The following is a 26,589-nucleotide window of genomic DNA, read 5'->3' on the forward strand; positions in this document are numbered from 1 at the left end:
TGTCAGGGTGAGGGCAGGAGCTTATCATCTGTTGGAGTTGCAGCTGCTGTCTCTCCAATGTGGAGAGCTGCATCAGGTCAGTCCTTTGATTGAAAACCACAACCACAGCAATAACAAGGATGCACAGAAACCAATACAGCATTTTGTGTACCAGAACTTAAATAAAAACCTTTTCTATGGATTAAATACTTAACAATCTCAGAATGACGTTCTATTTACTGTAACTTGGTTGGCTAGCATCTTTAGAACAAACCCTAATGGTTCATCAATTATTTTCTGCTTATTGCAATGGGTGTTCAGTGACTTTAGGCCACATAGGGTATGTCTAACAAAGTTGCAAATTAAGCTTGCCAGATAGTCTCCACTACCGAATATCAGTTACTTGTTACTTACTGTTACGTGTTTGAGGCAAATAATCCATCAGTTACGGAAAAACTTATGAAGCAGTAACTGATGCACTGAAACTGTCTTTCATACAGCATCTTCACAAATAATCAAAAATAACCTCAAAAAAGAAAACGTAACAATGTTACAGTACATATTTTTCTAAGACAGGTAGGGAATATCAACACAGTCACGAATTTATAATTATATTAATTATGTATTTATTCACAAATAAATTTTACACACAGCCTCTACACAGATTAGTAAACTTGGCACTTCTGGGAGTTCATACATAAATTGGCACTGTATCACGAGATACAAGGCAATTAGGACACATTATGTGAAGTCCATGTGCGACTAACAGGTGGGAAGTATACACTTATTTGAATCATTAATTCTTCCTGTTTTAAAACTGCTGCTAAAACTATCTGAGAGCAAAGTGTACCATGCTGGCTCTGTTGCCCATAACAACAACAGATCAGACACAACTGAGATGTAAAATGCTTCTGTATGTTTCCCTCAGCACTGTAATCAGACTAACTGAATGACTGTTAAATGCTTAAGTTACAGGAATGACTGACAGGTAGCTGTGCTAGGTACCACATACCACATATGGGGATCAATAGTTGTACTTCCAACACTGTACCACATATGGATATCACGAGTTGTAATTTCAATGCAACTAATTCCCATGAACAAAATGCAGAATTTCTAAAGGCAATAGAGGCAAATTCATTTGCTGTTGTATCAGAATTTCTAAAGGCAATAGAGGCAAATTCATTTGCTTTTGTATCATGCTTGTGGGACAGAGAAATAGGGAAGAATACAGATCCTTCGTGTGTGTGTGTGTGTGTGTGTGTGTGTGTGTGTGTGTGTGTGGAGCACAAGAGTGCATACAAATCAAGTGGTGTGGTAGGAAATCTGATACACAGGATTGCATTTAGAAAAAAACTCAGATTAGATAGTCACTACCAAACACGTTATGTAGTCACATCAAATATACATAAAATAGATGCTGATTTTTAAAATTACTAAAAATCAGAGATGCGAATTTTCTTCTCCTTACATTTAGAGGATAACATAGTTCAAACTTCATTTTATTGGAAGTAAGTTCACATACAAAATTTTAGTTAACAATCTTTATAAATATTATATGTTAAAAATCATTAAACAAAGAAAAGTATTAATAAACTTCACATGACACGAAATTGTACATTAAATAACAAAATATTTATTTCATTAAATCTAATGAAAATTAAATGAACACAGTTTATATATCTGAAGAAACAACAAAAAAATTGTATTCACTATTACTAACAACAACAAAAATTAGTATTACTCAATGCAGTGTGAAGAAAGGACCAACAATTCAGGCACAAGAGTATATTTCTGCTTAAGCAGAATAATCCTTTTCTATTATCTCTCAATATCCCAACCTACATGATGTCAACATTACCACTACTTCACATGGACAAAGAGAGAAATTGAACTTCTGAAGAAAATGACAACATTTGTGCACAGCAATCCTAATAGCGAAAAACGAAAGAACAAATTACGTAAAGAACCCCTTCATGCTTACACAGGGCAATGTGGTGATCATCCATCTGTCTGATGGAGCATAAAATGTGATTCATTTGAAATTGACACCTGCAATTAGAATGCTATTGTCATCATAGCTGGAGGCAATGAGAAGTTTCGTTGCTTATGAATTAAAATTCTTAGATGGTTAAAATTCCGTTTTTAAATCACCACCTATCACAATAAAATGAACTGAAATATATAACAGCAGTGGTGAAAAATGCTACCTCTATCAACACATCCATTTTGAATTACTATGCATTTTTTTCCTTTTTTTATTGAGCGTTTAATGTAATTTTCCATGTTACATGGCAATGGTTCTTCTACTGGGCTAATTGTGGATGCACTTCTGACCAAACTGTTTCAAGCACCCATCTCCTACTCCTCTCTCACTGAGGTACTACCTTCTGGCCTTTGCAAAGCTGTTATCAATTCATCTCCTTTCTTATACGGTACTAAGTAAAGAGGAGCAGTAAGTCGCAGATAAATGCAAATATTTCACCAAAAATAGCATTTACACTAGATATGACATGTCACAAAAAGAGCAATGTGTTGACTGGTCATAAATGAACGATGTATTTTCATTCAGGGTTTCCAGAAATAGCTGTAACCAGTTGCTTTTTGTGATTTTTCAATTTTTATCTACCATGACCAGTTTCAAATCACACAGTAATGGAAATAATGATTTATTTACTTTTTGTAACCCATGTGGGAGTTGCTAACTGTAGTAAGGTTTGTTTAGTTCAATAAATTAATATTACCAGAAAACAAACGTTACATTCTCCAGAACAGTGTATGCACCAGAAATAAACCATTGGATGGTAATAATCCTACACAACATCCACAATGCTCCAAACAATCAATAAATGTGAATCATCTGATGAATCACTAGGCAATTCAAAACTGGCCATGGTAAATAAAAATTAAAGAATCACAGAAGGTGACTGGTTGCAGTTATTTCTGAAAACCTTTATTCAACACAGTCACAGTGTTCCACATCCACAATGAATAAAAGTGTTTTGATTGGTCAAAAGTTACCAATGAAATGAATTATCATTTGACAATTATACTACACAGTTCTGCAGATTTAATCAATTTAAGCACTGATAGGTTTCTGCCCGTCATATAACTTTAGTATGGTTACAATGAAGCATATAGGCACAATTTGGCTCCACCAAAGTAAGTTGTTTTGTTTTGATGAGAGGAAAGTGTTTGGACATACATTTATCTTTATTAATTTAGTTAGTACACATTTATGAAGCTAATCTGAATAGTACACTTACAATGCAACATTATCTTTGCAAATCTGCAATAAAACTACAGATCACTACGAGAAAATTTTGAGGCAGCAATTGTCCCTATAGTTTTCACCAACTGTTGAGGCTTAACTAATCTAGTAATGACAACAGATATCAAGAGGACGGAAGGATGTACAGGGGTTCTGAAACAGTTTCTTGCATAAGAAAGTTGGCAAGTTTATCAGGAAAATATGTTCTGGGAAAGGCAGAACTGGAATGCAAGTGAATAACAGAATGTGTGTGTTCACTGACACAGCAGATGCTTAGTATCACTACCACATTATTAATGAAGTGAGCTCAAAACTACAATGTCATGTAGTGAATACAGCGAACATCCATGAAAGTTCAAATAAGACATTATCACGAATTACAACTTTTCGTGTATATTTTCTTGCTCTGACGTGCTCATTTATTACTATGAAAGTTCAAAACATTAAGAGAAGAATTTCTGGGAAAATTCTGGACAAAAAAAAGTAAAGTGATACTGGCAGCTGACATCATGCAGTAGGACAGAAGGAGTGGTTCATTTTTCTAACTCATGTTACTATCACTGAAACTTCATGAATTACTGGTCCTTATTATTCATACATCTCACTGTATAGCCTCCTTACAGATTCATGTACTACTTACAGTAGTCAGCACTTTTATCATATACTGCAACAGAATAGAACTCCTTTAGCACAAAATATTTGTTAACAGTTTTAAAACATTATCAAAATAATAATTTAGAGAGCTCAAATACGTCTCAGTTATATGAGCAATGGCGAACGAGTTAGTCTAGTTCTCATAAGAAATAATAATTCCGATTAGAGGAATCATTAGCCTTTTAAATATGCAACAAAAAGTCAAAGTCAGGCAATGAGGTATGATGTTGTAGCAATTGGGATAAAAATTAACATAAATAAATAGTCTATTTGCAGGCATTACATTCTAATACATAACACACAATTTGTGGTGTAACAGTACACAACTGGGGAACAACTAATTAACATGTTTTCTCGTTACAATTGCACTGGCTAAACTATAACTGCTATAATGCAAATTTAAACAGAAAACTTCTCTCTCCTCCTAGCTTGTTTCCTGCTATCCTTTGGCTCGACTATGTATTCTTATGAATGAGAGATCAGATACAGACCACAGCATAGGTATCATCTGCCCACCTGTAGCTGAGCAATTCACAAATATCTTGAGACAGTGGCAGAAGGTGACACTACACAGCTTCCCTCAAATAACTAAATCACATTTCCTAGAAAAAAAATTGCTGAGTTATATTGGCATTGAAAATTTATATGTTTGTAGGTGAGATCCACACTGCTTCCACAGATTTAATTGTTGGGAACAACGGATGTACAATAAAAAGGGAGAGGGGAGAGGTGGCAGAACAGCAGTCCTCTCATCACGAAATCGTGAATTAACTACTGACTTCTTCAGAATAATCATAGTATTTCAAGAAATCCAGCTATTAAAGGATCTTATTAACTGGTTAGAAACAAATACAAGACTGTGTTTTATGCCACAGTGCTACTTTAATTTAGTTGTTAGAACTAGTAGTCGGCCAATTCAACCAATAGCTTTTCTTTTCTGCCTATGAACAAAATAGGAGAGATTACATTTACTGTGGATTATATCATGTGTACTAACTGAATATAGCATAACTGGACAAAGAATTTTGAACCACGAGGAGAGAACAAACTATTTACACACTTCATGTTTAGCCTAAAATACACATTATTAAATTCGTTGTTGGTTTTTCCTTTATTGTGTGTAACAGTAATCTGAAATGGCTTATTTGGAAATTCATATTTTTGAATAATTACATGGTAACAGCTTAAAATCAATGAAAAGGAGATATACATACTTTGTCTGAAAACGAAGCAATTTCTGTGTGTGTCTCCTACTCAGTACATCTGCTATTTGGTGAGTAATAGTCTATGAAGTTAAATCATTATTTAGCAAATACAGGATGTGCTGAGCAGCAGACAGACAGACACAAATTACTTAGTTTTCAGGCGAACATATTTTTATCTGCTTATCCATAGTTTGGTGGCTCTTATTTAGTGAGTAGTGTTCTATGCTCATATACACATATTCACTCCTGGACTTTCTAATGACATATACTGCCTTCTGAAAGTAGAACATTTTCCCCTCATTGTTTTTCTTCGTTGGTGCCTCAAGTGGACTGCACTCTTGATTACACAACATTCAATTCGAACCCACAAACAAGGCAAATACCAAAGCAGTTAATGGAGGAATGTCAAGCAGAATAGTTTCCAACAGAATGAGAACATCACTCTCCAGCTGAACTAAACACTGGCAAAAATACTGTATTTGAAGACTGCTTGAAAACATCTACAGAAAAGGAAGTCTGGAAAGAATGGTTCAAGACAAACTCCAAGAGTCATAAAGCCATTTTCACTGTAGAATGGTTGCATGGTAAGATACATTTTTAAGCAATAGTTACCAACTACAACATAAAATTGATGATACTGTTTTGCAACATTTTATAGTTTCTTGGCACAACTTTTTTGTACATAAGTATGTTCATCAACAGAGAACTGCTCTGAAGTTACAGCATCCACAGTGAAATTAGTTTCCTACAGAAAGACAAGTGAAACAGAAATGATAAATTTGGGTTAAAAATGTCTGGCTTATAATTTTAGTTTATCCTTTATTTTACTATACACCATTACAGCTCTCAAAACATTCAACAGTTGATTAATAATTCATCCTGTACATGCAGTGTAGCCCAAAAATGACAATGGAAAGAAAGAAGAAGACGTTTTAGAAATAGCTCTCCAATTTAGTGTGGTTGATAGCTGCTTCCTAAAAACTCATCAAACCGAGAGAAAACTCATTGGGAAAGACCACCAGGTTTGTTAAAAATCATATAGTCTCTTGTTGAAAACAATAACAAAAGATACATTTCAGTACTTTGTTTTCAAAAGTGTCAGTGTTTCCAGCCACTCTAAAAAGCAAGTAGAATATATTCAATGATAAAAAGCCACACACTGCAGTGTCTTAGTAAGATATACAGTAAATCACCAATGAAATGAGTCAAAGTACGAGGGGGGGGGGGGGGGGGGGGAGAGAGAGAGAGAGAGAGAGAGAGAGAGAGAGAGAGAGAGAGAGAGAGAGAGAGAGAGAAATTGAACTTCTGAAGAAAATGGCAACATCTGTGCACAGCAATCCTAACAGGGAGCAACCAAAGAACACATTAAGTAAAGAAGCCCTCCATGCTTACACAGTGCAGTGTGGTAGTCGTTCTTTGGTTTATTCCATAATTAAATAATGAAGCATACTCTCATTTTATTAAGACTGTTTAAAACTTTAGTATTTTAAGTAATTTTAGATTATTTATACTTTACTTACTATGTTGATGTGTGTAATGTGTATATATTTGTGTGTAAAGAATTGACCTTTTCCTGTTAAAATAAAATTAACTCTTTCACTGTATTTACGGTGTGACTGAGTTGTGATCTGGGTTAAGTGATGTCATTTTAAGAACAGTTCATGACTGTGTATTGCCACTGAGATCGAAACTGGCATAGTATCTCAGGGTGTAGTATCTGTAACAGATTTTTTTTGGTTAATGTATTGTGTTACTTTAATGTACATTTTTTTAGTGCCAATTCAAATTTCTTATTCTGCATGCTTTTGAAGAATTCTAATAAAATTGGCTGTTTTGTACTCACTCCTGTCTATAATGATGTTGGTAAGAACAGGATTTGTGAAAATGAGGCAACTCTTGTAATGGCGGACTTGTTTATATAATGTTTTGTCCATTTTAACAAACTGTATTGCAAAGTTTATGAATGTATGAAATGGAACAACAAAATTCTCTGTTTACAAAGGGGACTAAACTTATTTGCATGATTATAGATCATATTAATGGAGAATTTTTTTTGTGGAATACATAATTTAATCATCATTTAAAAATTTACTACTAATACTGAAGTTGAAATAACATGTAGAAAATACATGCATGCAAAAAGATACAGTTTGCTGTTTTGCTTTTTGAGTCACAAAATACACAATGGTGGTGTAATTTGAATTAGTCAAACTAAAATGAACAATAAAGATTCAAAACAAAAAGGTAAATCAATGAATGTCACTCTCGGAATGATTTGTTTTGTCACGCTGCAGAAACAAATGCAGAGATTAGTGTGTGTACAGCTCAACTTTTCAGGACAGTTAATACTGCCAAACTGCTAAGTGAAGATTCTAACAGGTACAATGTGGTTTGATGGAGAGGTACAGAAATTATTTGGCTCCTACACTTAAAAGATATTTATGGTGTTAGATTTTTCAGGCATAAGCCCTGAAAAAGGGTTAAATGATACCAGTTCAACTTTTAAGTAAAAAGAACAAAGCATGTTTAATGTAAATGTGAGGGTTTCCTGGGCATATTTGCAGTGTACTTTTTGTGAAGACCACAATGAACATAAAGTATGATTATAACCGTGAAAAGTGTGTAAATAAAATTAATACAATTTTCAATCATGTGAAATTTTTCCTGGAATACACACATGAATAGCAAGTGTGGGGACAGTTTACGTGCCATAAATATAAACATTTCAGTCACATTATCCAGTTAGCATATTCCAGACAACTGTTACAGGCTAAAATAGTGGTAAGAGCAATAGATTTAATTTATTACTAAACCACATAAGAAAGCAATGTACACAATGAAATGACTTTCATTAATACACAGCAAAACAGTTGATTCTTCTCTGATAGCAAGACAGATTCAGATAAATGCTATGTTTATAACTGTGTATTTATCAAGCATAGGAAAATGGCTCATTTAGATAATTATATGAGTACACATGAGATATTTTAATGAAAACCTATAAAAATCTGCAATAGATGTATATGTAAAATTGACTTTCTGTATTGAGTCAAATATGAAATAAGTATCATGAAATAAAATTAATATTTGCGGATAGCAACAGGCCACAGTACATATCAGTCTTATTATAGGCACATAGCTACACTATCTACTTTAACACTAGATTTCCTTTGAAGAATATACAGCATATGGCAATTCTATTTGCACCACCAGTTAGCATCAGACTTTTGATGGGACCACATGTTCCCATAAGTATACAGATACTATATCTAATATGTGCGTTGATAAATAGTTGTGCTGACATTTCTAAGTAAAACAGTATGGAACTCCCACAAGATTTTCAGACAGTGTGAATGAACACCTGTCTAATACAAAAATAAGCTTATAGTCACAGATCAATTGAGACAGGTAGCATAAAACAACACAGCAATTATTTTAAAATAGATTTGTGATTTAAGGCAATGAAATGTTTTCAACACTGGAACAACGTTCTTGCACCATTAAGCCATATAAGCGTACATGATTATCAAATACAAGTGCACAACATTGTCTCTACACACCATATAATATTTCTTGCACCTTACAATTATCTTTATTATGTCTTCAAGGCACCTTATAGTTAACAGAAGATATGACGTGAGAACCTAACAAAATATTTTTAGTTAAAATTAACGGTTGATATTTTCAGGATAGACAATGGAGATGAAAACGTATAATGAAACGAATGTTTATTTTGCACAACTATGAATCTGGAGACCAATAAAATAATTTTCTTAGCTATAATGCAAAAACTTAAGAGTGTCAAACTGAGTGACTGAATTGCTGTGCTTCATCTCCTTAGTTTCCACTGAACCTACAGTTACATGCTTAAACTTTACAACTGGATCAGTTTTGAATTACAGACAACCAGCATTTGACATTTTTGTTTAGTTTTAAATGTAATAACTGTAAATACAGCACTATTTGTGTTTAAATGACAATTATCTGCATCAAGTTAATTGCTTTCTTCATTGCTATCAGCCATAATTCGGAAAGTACCCTGGTAACTCGTTTATTTACAGACATAAAACAAAATTCCTGTTCACATTTGATAATGTATCAAATGAAAGTATTAGAATATAGAAGGAGAGGAGGTATAACAGCATCTGAAGAAATGCCGTATCCATTTAGTGCGCAAGAGACAAAAACATAACAACACGTATTCACATGCCAGCTCTGAACATTGATGAATGTATATGGTACAATGATGACAAAACTAAAATCCATGACACATATCAATCAGTTTTAGTGTTGTGATTTCTCACATGTTCAATCCACTAACTACTGAAGACAATGTGTTCAGAAATTTCCACGAAAACTGTAATAAGATGGTAGCACTAGTTAAAGTTCCATTGGGAACATGGATTTGTGACCTACAGTTCAAACATCAGTCCACTAGTGACAGAACAATAATGACTCACTTTTGAAGTTCCTGAAGTAAAGTACCCAATAAATAAACATTATTAAGCTATAGTCACAAGAACACACAATAATTCAATGGCACAGTTAACATATTAGATACTGTGTTACGACATGGCAAATACAATAAGTTTTTATACCCTATTAGATAAATAAATGAATAAGATTTTTGATAGTTCCATACAGTTTCCTCTTTTTTTTTAAGAAAAAAATGTTTGCTACAGTACTCCACACAAAAGTCTGCCTATTTCCTCTTACACTAATTTTAATAATCACTTAATAAAGGTGCAAAAATTTTGATGTCTACAGAAACTTTATGCTGTCTGCTGTCGACCTACACAGCAAGTGCAGTCAATTTGCTTTCATGTTAACAATATTGATGTTAAAGCTGAATACTTACGCAATTAGTCATCACGGCTTTTAATTTCTACCATTTTTTCCCCCCATAGTGCACGGAGGGATCTAATGTCTTACTTCAACAATAATGACAGATTAAAAATAAGATGGACATTTGCTAGAACTAGTTGAGACTCTAAAAATATTTTCCTACATTTGCTTTGTATAGAGTAAATCTCATTCTGTGGAAAAGACCATTAAAAATTACCCCATTTTTCTAAACAATTATGAAAATAGGTATTCCTTTCTACATAAAAATGAACATTCTATTGATTAAGAGTATCACCTGGATGCAGCAACATCAACCGTTCAGGTCAACTAGTTTTTTGCAAAGAACCTGAAACATAAATGAAAGTATACTATTAATAACATTTACCAGTATTATTATGAGGAAAAACTAAAGCATTTTCAGTGAAAAGTCACTTTTTGAACCACCTCAGTATACACACCCTATGTGAAGTAGTGTCTTTACATAAGAGGCACCTGTGAGTGGGTTATGTGAGTAACTGTATCCCACCTTATAAATATATTACGTCCAAACATTGTATCCCTATTTTCATTAGAATTTGAGGCTCTGAACAGTTGTGTTTTACTGAAAACTTTGGCTCGGTGTACACTGTAGAATGTATACCATCAAGTGAAAGAATATATTGTTAAATTTTGTTAAGATCTGCCATGACAGAATTGCATTCAGGAATTGTTGGCTATATATTGTAAGTTAAAGATATCATAAGTTAAAGATATCAAACTGTTCACTGAACTGTGCTGACTGCAAAGAACTGTACATGGGAAGACTCAGCTGTAGGTAGCCGAAATGAGGCGAGAAAATATACTAAGAGTTCATACTATGTTAATAATGCATTATGATAATACTGTGGACCAGGAGCAACTTAAATCAATGGAAGAAACAACCTGTGCAAAAGAGCAAAGGTACTGCTAAAACATCCAGAGGCTGAAAGTTGTGTAGCTTTTAGTATGTTCATTATTTCTTAATGTGTTTCTAATTGTGAAATTCTGACAGTGTACTAAGCAGAATCACAGGAACTACTTTGGAGATTCTAGTGTGAGCTCTCTTACTTTTCATTTCAAACAACAGGAGTACCAAAGTTTGTGTAAAATTAGTTGGAATTGCTGAGTGCTCACTAACCTAGAGGTTATCTCAACAGTAATCATACCCTAGTAATGAAAGTAATTAATTTCACAGATAAAAATGACCCATTTCTTTATATGATTACTATGATATGAATTTGACAGTGCACGTTACAATTTACAGGACAGAAATTGGTTTGCTGCAGCTCTTTGTGCTACTATATCTGAAACATAGGACAAGTCCATATACTACATTAGCTACACTGTTACCCCTTAAATAACTAATTATTTTCTGATTCCACTTATACATGTAGTGTGCATACTAGAGAACAAATCATTACCAGATTATTATTCATACAGTATTTTATGTAATCTTGTTATTCCATTATAATTTACATCTTTCAATTCCAATGGCAATGTTAGTTTTCTGTAAAATATTTTCCTTTAGTATAAGTTACTGAAATTTTTCCATTAACATGTTTTCATCAAAATGGTGTGAACTAATTACAAATTATTAAAAAATCCAACTCAATGAATAGCACTCATGTCACACATTTCAGTAACTTTTGTACTGTTCTAAAAGTCATTAGGAAGTAATTATGCACATTTTGCTACACTCAAAAATACTTTAGTCATTTGAACCCTTAAGCTGGTTTATTTCCTAGTTCTGACGTTATATTTTGGTTACCCTAATTTTTCTGAACTGGCTAGTGAATTTGATTACCAAAACAATACACTAATTAAGAAATAAATATTTATGAATCTGGAAATTTTATATGACAATAGGAAATCTACCACGTAGGTATACAGTGTATCAATTAAACACACTAATGTGGAAGACTTAAGGAGAAAGTTAGCTTTCACACGATGTGTCATTGCCAAGCATCATAGTGCAATGAACACTGACCATATGTAGAACAAACAGCTACAGTATAATATAATACAGTACAGTATAGTATAGTATAGTAGGTACCTGAAAGAAGTGTACTGAGACAAACAAAAAAAGACATTTTTATTCAAAGACAATAATTAGACTGATGTGACCATGATTTATAATTGTCCCCTGGACTTCAAAAATGGTGGGATACGATTCTTAAAAGGATTTATGATCAGCACGGACAGCAATGCATGCTCTGCTACAAGCTCCCATGCTGGCCACAAGGTTGGTAAGGAGTTCGTGTGGTTGGGCATTACATTCTTACACCAGTACAGCTGACAACTGCTGCATGGTCATTGATGAATGAGGATGCGGTATGATATGTCTCCCCATTGCATACCACATGTGCTCAATGTGATTCGAGGTGGAGAACGGGCAGGCTAGTCCACTCGCTAAATATCCTCTCTTACCTGTAGCTCCTCCACCTGTGTTGTTTGATGTGGTCACACATTGTCAGCCATTAAAAATGAGGTCAGGGCCACAATACATCCATGAAAATGTGCACATAGGGAAGGAGCACAGTGTCACAATAATGTTGACAGTGAGTGTACTATGTTCAAATATTTGGGGTCAGTATGTCCATACAACATTATACCTCCACACACCATAACACTTGGACCACTAACAAAATGATAGTGTTCAACAATGTTCCTGGGTGCTTTATATGTTTCTAACTATCTCCATATGAGAGTACATCCAGAATCACTTCTCAGATTACACCTGATCTCATCCAAGAAGAACACATGACCCCGCTCCTTGTTGGTCCAGCCCCTACGCTCTTGTCACTATCGTAAACAGTGGTACAAGTGAACAGATGTCAACTGAACACAACATACTGGTTTTCAGGCTAACAGACCAGCACATGCAGCTGAGTATGAGACTGTGTGCCTTGCAGTCCTGTTATTTGATGTTGCAACAGCACACATTGTTTGATTTATGCCCCTTCTTGTTGTTGCACAATGTAGTGGTCATCTGATGCTGTAGCTGACCATCTTTGACCACCTCATCTTCTTTGGGCAGCAGTGACTGTGGTTGAGAACTTTCCCCATACATGTGAAACAATGCTGTGAGCAATATCAAACGCCTGACCTACACTCTTCCAGTTTCTGGATGATTCTTCCTTGTGTAAAGCCATCCAAATGTTGTCTTCAGGCCATGTTTTAATGCAGAGCAGCAGCAGCAGCAGCAGCACTACCACCACCACCACCACCACCACCACCACCACCACCACCACCACCACCACGCACCGTAACTGCTCTCTAACTGACGCATACTGTGTTTTCCTGTTCCCTAAACTGCGTGTGTTGCAAAGCCAGCTCCATTTGGCACTATAGTCATGCTGACCTCATTCCACATGATGCCCAAATTTCTGCATACAACTAAATGACCTCTAGCAATACGGTCCCAAACCCTCATCCATTGAGTATTTAATATGTTATCTTACTTTATCTATCTCATCCTTAAGTTTAATGATGTAAATAAAATAGAAAGAAACTTCCACATGGGAAAAATATATTAAAAACAAAGATTCCAAGACTTACCAAGCGGGAAGATGTCTGACATCTCTGCCCGAACTCTTTGCCTTTACAAATGTCTGCTTGTGTCTGTGTACGTGCGGATGGATATGTGTGTGTGTGCGCGAGTGTACACCTGTCCTTTTTCCCCCTAAGGTAAGTGTTTCCGCTCCCGGGATTGGAATGACTCATCACCCTCTCCCTTAAAACCCACATCCTTTCGTCTTTCCCTCTCCTTCCCTCTTTCCTGAAGAAGTAACCGTTGGTTGTGAAAGCTAGAAATTCTGTGTGTATGTTTGTGTGTTTTATTTATTGTGCCTGTCTACCAGCGCTTTCCCGCTTGTCAAGTCTTGGAATCTTTGTTTTTAATATATTCATCCTTCAGTTTTGTATAGTTGTGTAGAACATTAAATAATCATCTAACAAACAGTCAAGTCTGATTAATTATTGGTGAACAAAATAGGCTGAGACAACCACTAAATCTGACCCTTTTATTACTATAAATTAAAATACAATTCGTGAAGTCACAAAATATTCATATGCCTGTCTTTATATACCCCCTCCAGACAATAAGCAGTCTGCATCTAGCCATCAACCAATCAACATCTCAATGTTAAAGTCCATGGACATCACACAATATGAGCATATTGTGTAGTACCATGTATGAAAGTCCATGCTTTCAAATTGCCACGATAAAATCTATGTAAAAAAGGTCACAGCTACAATCGACTCAATTAACACCTCTCTGTTGACGTGAATGTAAAACTCGATCCTAAGTTAAATGCGTTAACGATTCACTCTAAGAATTGTGCAGAACTGATTATTATCTCATGAACTGTGATCTGTGGAAGATTAATGTGCAAGCAGACAGTGCTAAGTTTATTACAGAACTACATATTAAATATGTTGCTCCTGAAGAGATCACAAAGTGTATGTCCTAATCTGTTACTGATGAAAAAAGAGAAGTGTAAGGTAAACTGGTCATCGCCCAAATATGGTTGAACTGGAATACATTTGTTAATAACTCAATCTTAAATTGAGGTTGTTTTGTCTGTTACTGGTTAACTTAGTTAAAAATTCAATACAGTTTTCAGCAAGAGACTACGAGTTTAAATGAGTTTAACGGGCTCCTCAGGATAAACCATTTGCAATCAGGATAGTAGCAAACCATTCATTCTGCATAACTTCTGCAATCAACATCCATTTGAGCCTCCTTACTGTAGTTAAGCTTTAACATCCCTCTATAATTTTCACCCCTCTACTTTCCACTATTAGCAAACTGATGATACTCTGATGATTTTACAATTACTTTACTTAAGTTGTAATATACATTTCCTTTCTCACCAGTTTGATTCAGTATATCTTCTGTGGCACTGTGGCACATTTCATACGTTTTCTCTACCCCCCCCCCCCCCCCCCCCCCCGTCTTAAATGTTCATTGTCAATATTTCACTTGTGTACAAGGCTACACTTCACTCACATATCTTCAGAAGAGACTTCCTCATGGATATTTGATGTTAACAGATATATTTTTGCCAGTCTGCATTTTATATTCTCTCTACATTGGTGTTCATTAGTTATTTTACTGTCCAAATAGAAAAAAAACATCTACCACTTTTAAACTCTCAATTCCTAATCTAATTCCCTCAGTATTGCCTGATTTAATTTGTCTGCATTCCACTGCCTTTGTTTTAACTTTGTTGATACAGAACAAATAACCTCTTTCCAACATGCTATTCCTTTTATTCAACTGATTTTCAAGCCCTTCACTGTCTCCGACAGAATTACAATGCCAAAGGCTAACCTCAAAGTTTTTAATACTTCCCGATGGGCCACTCGTGCCTTAAGATGGAATGCCTTTACTGTTAGGGTGACAAAAATAGTGATACCACAGACGACATGGTTAGTAAGCCAAAATTGTAGAAAAGAAAATGGTCCGCAAATTAATGTAAACCATTTTTTCCCATTTATATTATTTCTCCTTGTATTAACAAAATGCAATCAATAAATGACAGAAATTTCGAATATGTATAATGCTAACATTTAGGCCGATACTTTATGTCAATAAAACAATTTTTAAATCTGATTAGTCAGGATATGTTAAAAACAAATACTTCTCAAGAAGCCTATTGAAAATGGGGTGTCATATCATAAGGGTCATCTTATATATGGGTAACTGTGATACCTGAAACCAAAACAGACTGCAAGATAGTAAATGCACAATGGGGTGAGCATTCTACCAATCGCTCCATTCCTTGATGATGTAAATCTGCTCCTTGGTCATGGAGACATTTGAGAACTGCAGTGTGAATGTCCTCATTGTTGAAAAACTTTCTGAAGTTTCTATGTACTACTGTCATAAGCACTGATTTTCTCTCTATTTTGGTTATGATAATGAATTCTGTATGCTATTTGTAGTAGCACCTTGGATTTGCATTTTCTTATTCATTATTAGATCAGCTCCTGCATTATCCATATTCGATTTTGTGTTCATAACCCTGTGCTCACTTGACCAATAATCATGTTTTTCCTCACACTGGCGCTCACTAAGTCCAACGACATGTAACTCGACCTATCTATTTCTCTTCTTGAATTCTCGACCTTATACACCCAATAAAGGGAGCTAACATTCCAGGGCCCAATCTGAAGAATACCATGTTTCTTTTCCTCTGATGACAACATTCTCCTGAGCAGCCAATGCTTGAAGATGTGAATGACGGACTATTTTACATCTGGGATATTTTACCCAAGAAGATGCCATCAACACTAAACCATGTGGAAGAGCTGTATATTCCTGGGAAATAGAATGGTTGTAGCTGCCTCTTGCTTTCAGCCATTCATGATAACAACATAGTACTGTCATACTGGCTAATGTTACCAAACCATATTAGTCGACCATCCAGAATGTTTTTCCTTAGAGTACTTGAGAGACTTTTTCCCCTCTTCAAGAGCTCTAAAGATACCACTCCAATGTGGCTGCATTAACAGTACCGCTGTCTGTCATGTTTAGGCATGCAAGGTCCATGATTAAAAAGTACCAATAATACTTTTGTGTGCATTGTAATGAAAGCCTACATAACGAACAACTGGATAACAATATGTATTTATCAAACATAATGCTCTTCAAGCAATGGCGATGAAAAGCGATTAACAGTGTCAATCATGTGATATTTGCTGAAGAGAAACCAATTTTCCAGACCTGTGTTAACTCAATACTGTGTAAAAATAGCTACTGTAAATATACAAAACAATTTAGTTTGAATGAGCAAGTTAAGGATTTTGGCTGACAGCTTAAATATTAAACATTCCACTATTAAATGCAACTGTCTGCTGACCCACAGCTCCTCTACATCTTGGGGAGATGTATCCTAACACATATTATTATTGTTATTCTATCATGGTTTTTCCAAACCAATCAGTTACTAATTACAAGTGCTGAATCTTAGGTTCTTAATTAAACTGCTGATACTGGAGTAATTCTGAACAGGGTACTCATTTCCTTTTCATTAAATGATATTACATGATCTTGCATTAGAAAGCCAACTCACAGCATTAAATACTTTTTGAGGATTATTACTGTTGTGCTTGCATTATTATTTTTTGTCTTGTAACTTGTGTGTGTGTGTGTGTGTGTGTGTGTGTGTGTGTGTGTGTGTGTGTGTGTGTGTGTGTAATGACAGTAAAGTGTGCATTTGTACAAATGTGGTTCTACAGCACTGTTGCTCTCCCTGTTGTTTATGTATGGTATCCATTGAAGAATACGATACACAACCTTTCCCTGTAATCAGGTCTGGTACTTCATTTAGTACAGCAGTAAACTCTTACCTCACACATGACAATTTCTGTATTATTTAGTTTGTACTGGAGACAAGTTCTGTTAATCTATTTAGTCATCTAACACCACGGCAGTAAGTCAAGTTGCCATATTCAAAATTAGGAAATCAGCAAGTATAATGCTACAGATATGGGTGATGTTGGCAGTAGCAGTTTGTAACGAGAATAGTGGAAAGTAAGAAGTGTCACCAGGCATGGATGACACAAAGACATACTGATAGTTCCATAACACATTATCTTAAAATTGTGTTGTTGAAATTTTGACAGATTTTAAAATTTAGTATAAGAAAATGCAAAACAGAATACTGGACTACAAACATACAGATTTTAATGCAGATGATCAGGCAGTGATAGCTGAAGGTTTATAACAGCAAACCAACAAAAATAAAATACCATATACGGTATTGAACAAAAGGTTTTGAACGCTACACATATTTTTTGATTTAACTAAGGCATTTGATTGTGTTAATCACAAAATATTGCTCCAGAAGTTGGACCATTCCAGAATACGGAGAGTAGCTCACAGTTGGTTCACCTCTCACTTTAGCAACAGACAGCAAAAGGTCATTAATCATGGTGTTGAGAATAGCTGTGATGTGGGGTCTGAGTGGGGCACAGTCAAGTGGGGGGGGGGGGGGGGTGCCCCAGGGATCAGTGTTGGGGCCACTCCTGTTCCTTATTTATATAAATGATATGCCCTATAGTATTACGAGTAACTCAAAAATATTTCTGTTTGGTGTGACGCTAGCTTGGTAGTAAGGGATGTTGAGTGCATCATTAGCTCGGTTTCAAATAGTGCAGTTCGAATGGTATCTGAAGTGAGTGATCGTTCGACACAAAAATTAGTTTAATTTCTTTATGTCATATGGTATTATATATTGGGGTAACTCTGCCCATTCTGAAAGGATATTTTTAGTTCATAAACGGTCGCTTTGGGCAATAAGTGGTATAAGTTCACGAACCTCTTGTTAATCCCTGTTAACGAGTCTGGGTATTTTGACATTAGCCTCTCAATATATATGTTCCTTACTGTCATTTCTTGTTAACAATATTAGCTTATTCCCAAGAATAAGCAGCTTTCATGATCACTTTATTTCACTCAGTTAATACTCGGCAGAAATCAAACCTGCATTTGGAACGGACTTCCTTAACTCTTGTGCAGAAAGGTGTGTAGTACAATGCTGCAGCCATTTTCAATAAGCCACCACTCAAATTCAAAAATCTTAGCAGTAATCCACGCCATTTCAAATCCAAACTGAAGAGTTTCCTCATAGGTCACTCCTTCTATTCTGTTGAGGAGTTCCTTGAAAAATTAAGCTGATTCTTATTCTATTGTTGATTGCGTTTACTTAAATTTATGGCTTGACTCTTTTCGGGTTCATAAACATTTTCTTTTTATCTGTTATTACTTTTATGTTGTAATTTCATGTACTGACACGTTCCATGACCTTGGATATTTGCTCCTCAATTTGGTCCTATGGCACCTGACATGTAAATAAAATTTAAAAAAAAGTCAATGACAGTACATCCACTTGCGATGATGACACATCTGCATATAGCATATTCTCCAGATCTTCTCCAACTGCTGTTTAGCAGTTGCCCCAAAATGAAGAAAAATCTTGAGGAAGCAACAGCTGGTTTCACTAACACTTAGATAAAAAAGTGAAACTTCAAGTACACTGGACAGAAACACACAAAAATAATAAGCAGCAGCATATGGTAAACAGATGCTTTTATAGACCACCAGTGTCATGTGCAGTAGTGGTGAGGCACTCAAGAGAGAACATGTAGTATTTTGTGAATAAGTTTCCTGATCGTGCTATTGTAACAGAGGGTGAGACAGATATTTGTGTGACATTATTCTGATATCAGGTCCAAAAGTTAATTCGAGCAGATAGTTATAGAACCAACTGTGAAAGTAATGTCTTGACCTTCTAGCAACCAACAGACCTGAACTTTTTGAATCAGTCAACATAGAGGAGGGTATCAGAGATCATAAGGCAGTTAGAGCATCTATGATCACAAGTATTACAGGGAATGTTAAGAAGGGTAGGAAAATATTTTTGCTTAGTAAAAGTGACAGGATACAAATTACTGACTATCTGATTGGTCAACATCAAATTCTGAGGATGAAGATGTAGAGCACATAAGAAAAAAAATTCAAAAACATTGTTCAATATGCCATAGACAAGCATGTCCTGAGCAAGGTATTAAGAGATGGGAAAGACCCACCATGGTTTAATAATCTTGTTAGAAAATGGCTTCATCACTGATTCATGAGAAGTGAAAAACTAACACACAAACAAAACTTAAATGAAGATAAAATAAGCATAAGGAGAGCAATGAGGAAAGTGTTCAATGACTTTGAAAGTAAAATTCTTCCAAAGGAGCTGACTCAAAACTCTAAGAGGTCTTTGTTTTAGTAAACGCAGTAAGCAAATCAAAATAATATATTCAGTCACTCAGGGACCCTACTAGAACTGAAACAGAAGATGATAAAGAGAAGTATGAAATACTGAATTCAGTGGAAAGGCACCATCAGGAACTGATGAATCTACTCTATCTAGCAGAAATAATATCCTAGCCTTCTTGATTGATTCATTTAATAACCATAGTCACTATGATGACATCATTGACACTAATCCCTGTCTCTACACTGATGCTGTCAATAAGGTCACGGCAGTTTGTAGCTACAAGGTCTAAAACGTGTCTATTGTGAGTGGGCTGTCGACATAGCTGCTCAAAACAGCTTTTGGAAAAGTGGTTTGAAAATATTTTGCAGGAATGTCTGTCTGTATCCCCTGTGATGAATCCATAGACATCCTAGTCTACACTCAGTAGGTTACAGTTGCCACCAATAAATATGGCATGAACTGGGTACTTCTGCACTACTGTCCATAGTAATTCAAAGAAAGACTCTAAAACTATCACTGTGGAATCGGATGGCTGGTAAAAAATATAAAACATCCAACAATGAACTTGGTTTCAACTGCACCCATTACACGTGACCAAATAAGTTCACTATCACACTCAAATTTGACCCCAAGAGAGAGAATATTTTTGTCAAATGCAATGAACACTCCCATTCCTATGTTGTCTAATCTGTCATTTCAATATATGCCCCATAAACTGCTGAATATCTTGGAGCTTACTGCAAGGGCATGCTGAGGAGCCTCAGAATTACTTGTGTGGAAACTCTTAAAGCTTCTAAATAAAACAAATCTTATTAATATTATACATCTTTATTCTTCGTGTCTACATATTTATTTCTCGACGTAATTACCCTGGCAATGAACACATTTCTCCCAATGAGAGATCAGTTTGAAGATACCACCACTGTAAAATGTTTCACTTTGTTGATGGAACCACAACCTCAACTCTGGCTGCATTGTTTCATCACTATGACGGCGTTCTTCAAGTTTTGCAAACAGGTGAAAATTGGATGAGGTCAAGTCGGGACTGTATGGAGGACGACTGATGACAGTGAATCTCAGGTGTCCAATTGCTGCAGATGTCACAGTGCTCATGTGTGGTCTGGCATTATCATGATGAAGGGAGGTTGCTCCATGTGTGGACGAACTCTTTGAATTCGAAACTTGATTACAATGCACTGTTTCCCAGGCACTGATATAATTATGTCACACAGCACCATGTTAAAGGCTAAGATTTGGAGCCCTTTATTCACAGAGGCCTGCTAATATGTAGACATGAAGCATACAGATTTGGAATGTTAACAGCATTCATTTCTTTCAAAAACCTTAAAGAGTTTTAAAATAATACATTGGAGGTATTATTTTTCAGCATGCCCTCGTACTTCAGGTTACAACCAGCTCTTGGTTCCAAGAATAATTTGAGCATGATAACTTTTCTGGAGGGCAGTAAATTGGGGAAGCTTGTTAATTGTACTTCAACACTTTCCTGATAAAATTTTGACAGTCAAAATGTCTTTACTCAAACTCGGTCTGATGTCTCTTTCTGCATATCAGCTGGTGAGTATTTATCAGAGCACATCAAACTACTGGCTAGCCTAAGAAACCATCATGTGCACTCCACAAGTACCCCACTACCCAAGTAGCTGCTTCCCTTGTGCAGTGCACCCCTGACCTAACAACAGTAGTCCTACAATTCGCCACCCTATAATGCAGATCTAGAAATCTGCAGGCAAGACTGTCACAGAGTTGACAAAGGTTTTGGTTGAGACCCCCCACTCAGCTCCAAACCAAAAGACCCCGTCACCTCTGGGAATAAGCTGCAAATTGCAACCTCTGCTTACACCATCACATGTGAGGTCAGCAGCCTTCACCACCTGTAGCAGCTGCCTTTATGAACTGAAAATGGCCTCAGAACCCAAGCAACAGGCGTCATTACTGACAATTTAAGTCACAACTTGCACATGAGTGCCACTTTCATGCTCAATAGCCAAAGGCAAGGGTCTGCCCCACATTTTAGATGAGGCCTCCCTGGCAGACATACCAAGTGCACCTTGGCTTTCTTACTGGTCCTGCAGGCTATTCCCCCCAAGGGAAAAGCTCCCGACAAGCTGCCGTTGTGTGCCTGCTTGGAACCTGCTGACAGAATGGCCACCTGTCCACTCAGAGTGAATAAGCAAGGCCTCACAGCCAGTCTACACATTGGCTCTCCATCTCAAGTGACGCAAAAGTGTTACCACTCACCAATCATCCTGCTGTGAGGGCAGATCCACTGCATAGAGGAAACTAGGAGGTTCTTCAACAGCAGGGCCTGTGGGAGAATCAAGTGACACCTGAGGTGTCCAATGCAGTGCACCACATTTTCTGCCACTACTACACTCCGAGGCAGCAGTCTTAATAGAACTGACCGTAGCCAAAAGAATATCCAGATGTTTTGGAACTGTGACCAGCTCCACCTGCACCTGTACAAATCACGAACACTTCCTAACCATTCTACAAGGGTTGACTGAAAAGTAATGCCTCCACCTTCATAACTCTTCAACAGTTGGCAGCATTGGTATGCGGCAGGTACTGGCTTGTTCCTTAGCCTCTTCTCTACAGCTCCTGTTGGCGGGAAGCCTTAGCATTGAATGGTTGTGTTGTTACAGTGTAAAGTATGGAACCCTGTGCAGATGGTTGGTCAATGCGATTTAAGCAACATGCAGTCATTGAATTCTTGACAGGAGAAGGTGTCACCCCAAAGGACATCCATCACAGAACGAAAGCAGTTTATGATGATTGTGTTGATGTGAGTACTGTGCGTCAGTGGGTGAATAAGTTTAAAGATGTTGAGGCGGAAACATCTGATCTGCGTGACAAACAAACAGTTGGAAGTCCTGTAACAGCAACCAATGAGTTTCACATGCAAAATGTTGACAGATCGATTCAGAAGAATCGTCGTATCACTCAGAAAGAAACTGCAAGCACAATCGGCATTTCACAAGAATGTGTGGGTCACACTATTGCTTTGCTTGGCTATTGGAAGACCTGTGAAATGAAAGCACACAGACTTGAAATCTGCCAGGAAATCCTCTCACGTTACGAGAATGAAGGTAACTGTGACAGGAGACGAAACGTGGGTACAGGTACACCATTACAACCCGGAGATGAAACATCAGTGTATGGAATATCAACACAAAGACTAGCCCCAGAAAAAGAAATTCAAGATGCAGACCTCAGCTGGAAAAATCATGGCCACAGTGTTCTGTGACACATGGTGTTATCCATGTTGATTTCCTTGCTCGTGGAACAACAATAAATTCAGTGTGTCACATTACAATGCTGCGAACTCTGAAACAATGGCTAACAAGGGTCTGAAACGAAAAGGAAAATGTTTTCCTACAACATGACAATGTCAAACCACACACTTCAGATGCCACCACAGCAGAACTTCAGAGACTGAATCTCACCACCGTACAGCATCCTCCATACAGTCCAGATTTAGCACCGTATGACTTGCATCTGTTCCCCATAATGAAAGACGATCTGCGTGGACATCATTATGCTTCTGATGAAGACGTTGAGAGAACTGTGAGACTGTGGTTGCAGAAATAGTGTGTTGACTTCTTCCTTGATGGCTTCAGAAAATTTGTTCATTGTTGGCAGAAATGTATCCAGTTGGCTGGTGATTATGTGGCAAAGTGAATATTGGTAATGAAAGATCACATTCTAAGAATTATTTCTGCATTTGATATATTAAAATATTCCCATTCAAACCCAATTAACAAAGGTGGAGGCATTATATTTCATTCAACCCTCTGAGGATTACTAACGTAAGTACTGACCATAAAAGCGCAGACAGAAACCTAGATATGCGAACTGCTACCCTTCTGATGTGCCACTAATGGAGGCTGATGCCGTATGAGCTGTGCAGCTAGCTGTTCAGAAGAAATGACAGTCGTGCACAGATTGCCTGATGCAGATGTGTAACAGGCAACAGTTGGGGCCTGGCTTATTGGCTTACTAGGCTGAAACGAATGGTCCCTGACACTTTAAAACAAATCAAAGATGACTAGTGCTCTACAGACTGCCTGAATTTACACTTACAGTTACAAAATGCAAGAGTAAACCTCTTATATACAAAACTACACACAAAATTTCAGAAATCTGGTACTAATAAAACATACAAAAGCTAAATATGGACCTTGTAGCTATACAGGTATGTACTGTGCAACAATTGGAGCCTAATTGATTACCGAATAACAGACAACATTTGGGACTGAATTCAAGACTTCTTTGCAGAGAGAACTCTACAAATGGAACAAAACTGGCATATGTAACGGTAATTTCAGGAGTACCCCAAAAAAGTGTAACAGGACTGTTATTTTTTGCAATAATTATATAAGTAGTAGTCAAATGAAAATAAGACAGATGGAGAAAAAAGTAAGTAAACTGTTTATTATTTCAAATATAATCACCATAACCATTAATCCAGTTATCCCACTGTGACACAAGATGGTCATTGTCTTGATGGAAAAATGTTTGCACTTGCACGATTGTATCCACACATGCACCTCTTCATTTGAAGCAAATTGATGGCCATGAATGTCTTTCTTTAGGGCGTATTTGCATGGAGAGAGATTGGGACTGTATGCAGGATATGAGAGGGGTTGCCAGCAAAACTTCTGAGGTGTACTTGAAACATCCTTGGCAAAATGTGAGCAGGTCATATTGCATCAGTATGTAACTCATCTTCAAATGTGGTGAACACTGTAGTATCGACGGACACGAACTGTATATCTACAATGACTCCTCCCCTAACAAACTGTTTATTGACTTGCATGCATTTAATAAACCAGTAAAAGTGTAAGTGGACAAAGGAGCTGCAGTGACTTTAGTAAACGCACAAACGTACGTGAACTTGTGCTCCTCTTCACTCACACAGGTTTTACGGAAGTTGGTAGCTACAATAAACAGCAGATTCCGATCTAGGTCAGTTTTCCAAGCCTGTCTCTTAAAAATCTGTTGCTCACTCTCTCACCTTCCTTGCTGGAGATCATTCTCACAGTGCAGACCTGTTCAGGTTAGATGTGTTTTAAGTCTTGATTTCTCCACTGCCGATGACAAAAATTTTGTCAGACCAAGTTCCAGATCAGAAACTGGAATTCCTCTGCACTGAGTTTTTGTCTCTGTTTCCCCCTGTGCTTGGTTGTGCTTTTCAGGGCGACATTACCAATTAAAGTCTGCCCCTCTCTTTTTCGGGTACGACAGGTGCCTGTCATGTTGTGTGACTCTGTCAAGGCCAAACTAGACCATTTGACATTGCTTGGTGTCATATGGCCTATTTCCTCCAATGAATGGGCTACGCCATTAGTCATCATTAAGAAATTGACAGGTAAGCTTTGTATCTGTGCAGACTCCAGTGTCACAATTCATGCACATTCCATGATAGATACATACTCTTTGCCCTGTCCTGACAAGTTGCTTGCAAAATTAACAGGGGGCCACTACTTTTCAAAGTAGGGGCCTTCTTCTTGTCAATACACCTTTCAGACTATACCAATATCAATGCTTCCCTTCTGGTATTGCTAGCATGCCTCAATTTTTTCAGCGTTTCTTAGCACAGATGACAGCCTCTGTGGCTGGCTGCATCAATTACCCTCGATGATACTGTGGTTTCGGGTTCTTCCACCAAAGACTATCTTAGAAATCTCCAATTGTTGTTTTCTGTTTTGCAGTCTGTGGGTGTCAAACGCAATCTTGGCAAATCTAGATTTTCGCCACTTACACTTACTGTGTTCAGCACAGATGGCCCAGCAAGTCTCATTGCCCCTAGCTGATGCAGCAGCACCCACTGGAGTGTCTACATGTCAATTTTGCTGGGCCATTCTTAAATCAGGATTGGCTCACTGTAGTGGATGCCTATTCCAAGTTTCTGTATGCGGCATATGCGACCATGTCCATGGCGCCCACTATTTTGGGCCTGTTTAAGAGCTTTGCAGTTGAGGGATTTCCATGTACCATAGTTACCAATAATGGCTCCTAGTTTGTTTCTCAGGAATTTGCATCGTTTTGTCTGGCTAGTGGTGTTCACCATCTCACAGCTCCCCCAATTTCATCCTCAATCTAAAGGTGAGTCTGAATGCAAGATTTAAAACTTAGATGTCCACATATGTTTCTGGCACATCCCCTGAAGCTGCTCTAGACCATTTTTTTGGGTTCATACCATTTCAGTTCAGTGGGGGGACAAGAGCCAGGTGGAGCTGCTTTGTGGATGCCGAGCACAGACCATCCTTCACCTGATGCATCTGATGGCATGTACGCTGCCATCACCAGCTCTGCGAAGGTTCTGGCCGGGTGGGCCTGTCTGGTTTGTGGTTTCGGCTGCCGGTGTAACTGGGTTCCTACCATCACCGAGCATCACCGGGGCCAGTGTCTGTGTGTCATCCGCACTCATGACAGGCAGATGTACTTTGACCAGCTGCGACCGTGCATTGCAGGGTCTGTTCTGGATGGTCTACCGCCTCCCCACCACTGCCACTAGCGATGCCTGTTCATCTGTCGCAAACGGTCAGCTTTGCACCGTGGATCGCTGCCTGCCAGACTGGTGCCTCCGCCCCGCCGCCCCCTCCCCCTTCTTGACTGCTGTTACTGGTGCAGCCCCACCGCACCTAACACCGCAGCCACCGTCGCTCTGTTTCTGGGTTCCATGAGGCCATCATCTCCAATGTCACAGCTGATGCCCCCGGTGCCAACTGCTGAGCTTTATGAGGACTTCAGTATGGAGATGCTATCTCTGTTCTGCCCTATGGCCTCTCACAAGAGAGGGGATGGCCTGGCAACC

At 37.4% G+C, this 26,589-nt stretch overlaps 1 protein-coding gene across 2 annotated transcripts in view; it reads right to left on the reverse strand.

Annotated features, from left to right (window-relative positions):
• Positions 1 to 581: 581 nt before the first annotated feature.
• The window catches only part of LOC126299339 (vinculin), a gene marked incomplete in the record, with an annotated part of 267,846 nt that continues 241,838 nt past the window's right edge, over positions 582 to 26,589 (reverse strand). For both annotated transcript variants that reach the window (XM_049991172.1, XM_049991173.1), the window contains 1 exon segment: positions 582 to 10,300.

Source organism: Schistocerca gregaria, chromosome X, assembly GCF_023897955.1.
Source record: "Schistocerca gregaria isolate iqSchGreg1 chromosome X, iqSchGreg1.2, whole genome shotgun sequence".
Taxonomy (NCBI): domain Eukaryota; kingdom Metazoa; phylum Arthropoda; class Insecta; order Orthoptera; family Acrididae; genus Schistocerca; species Schistocerca gregaria.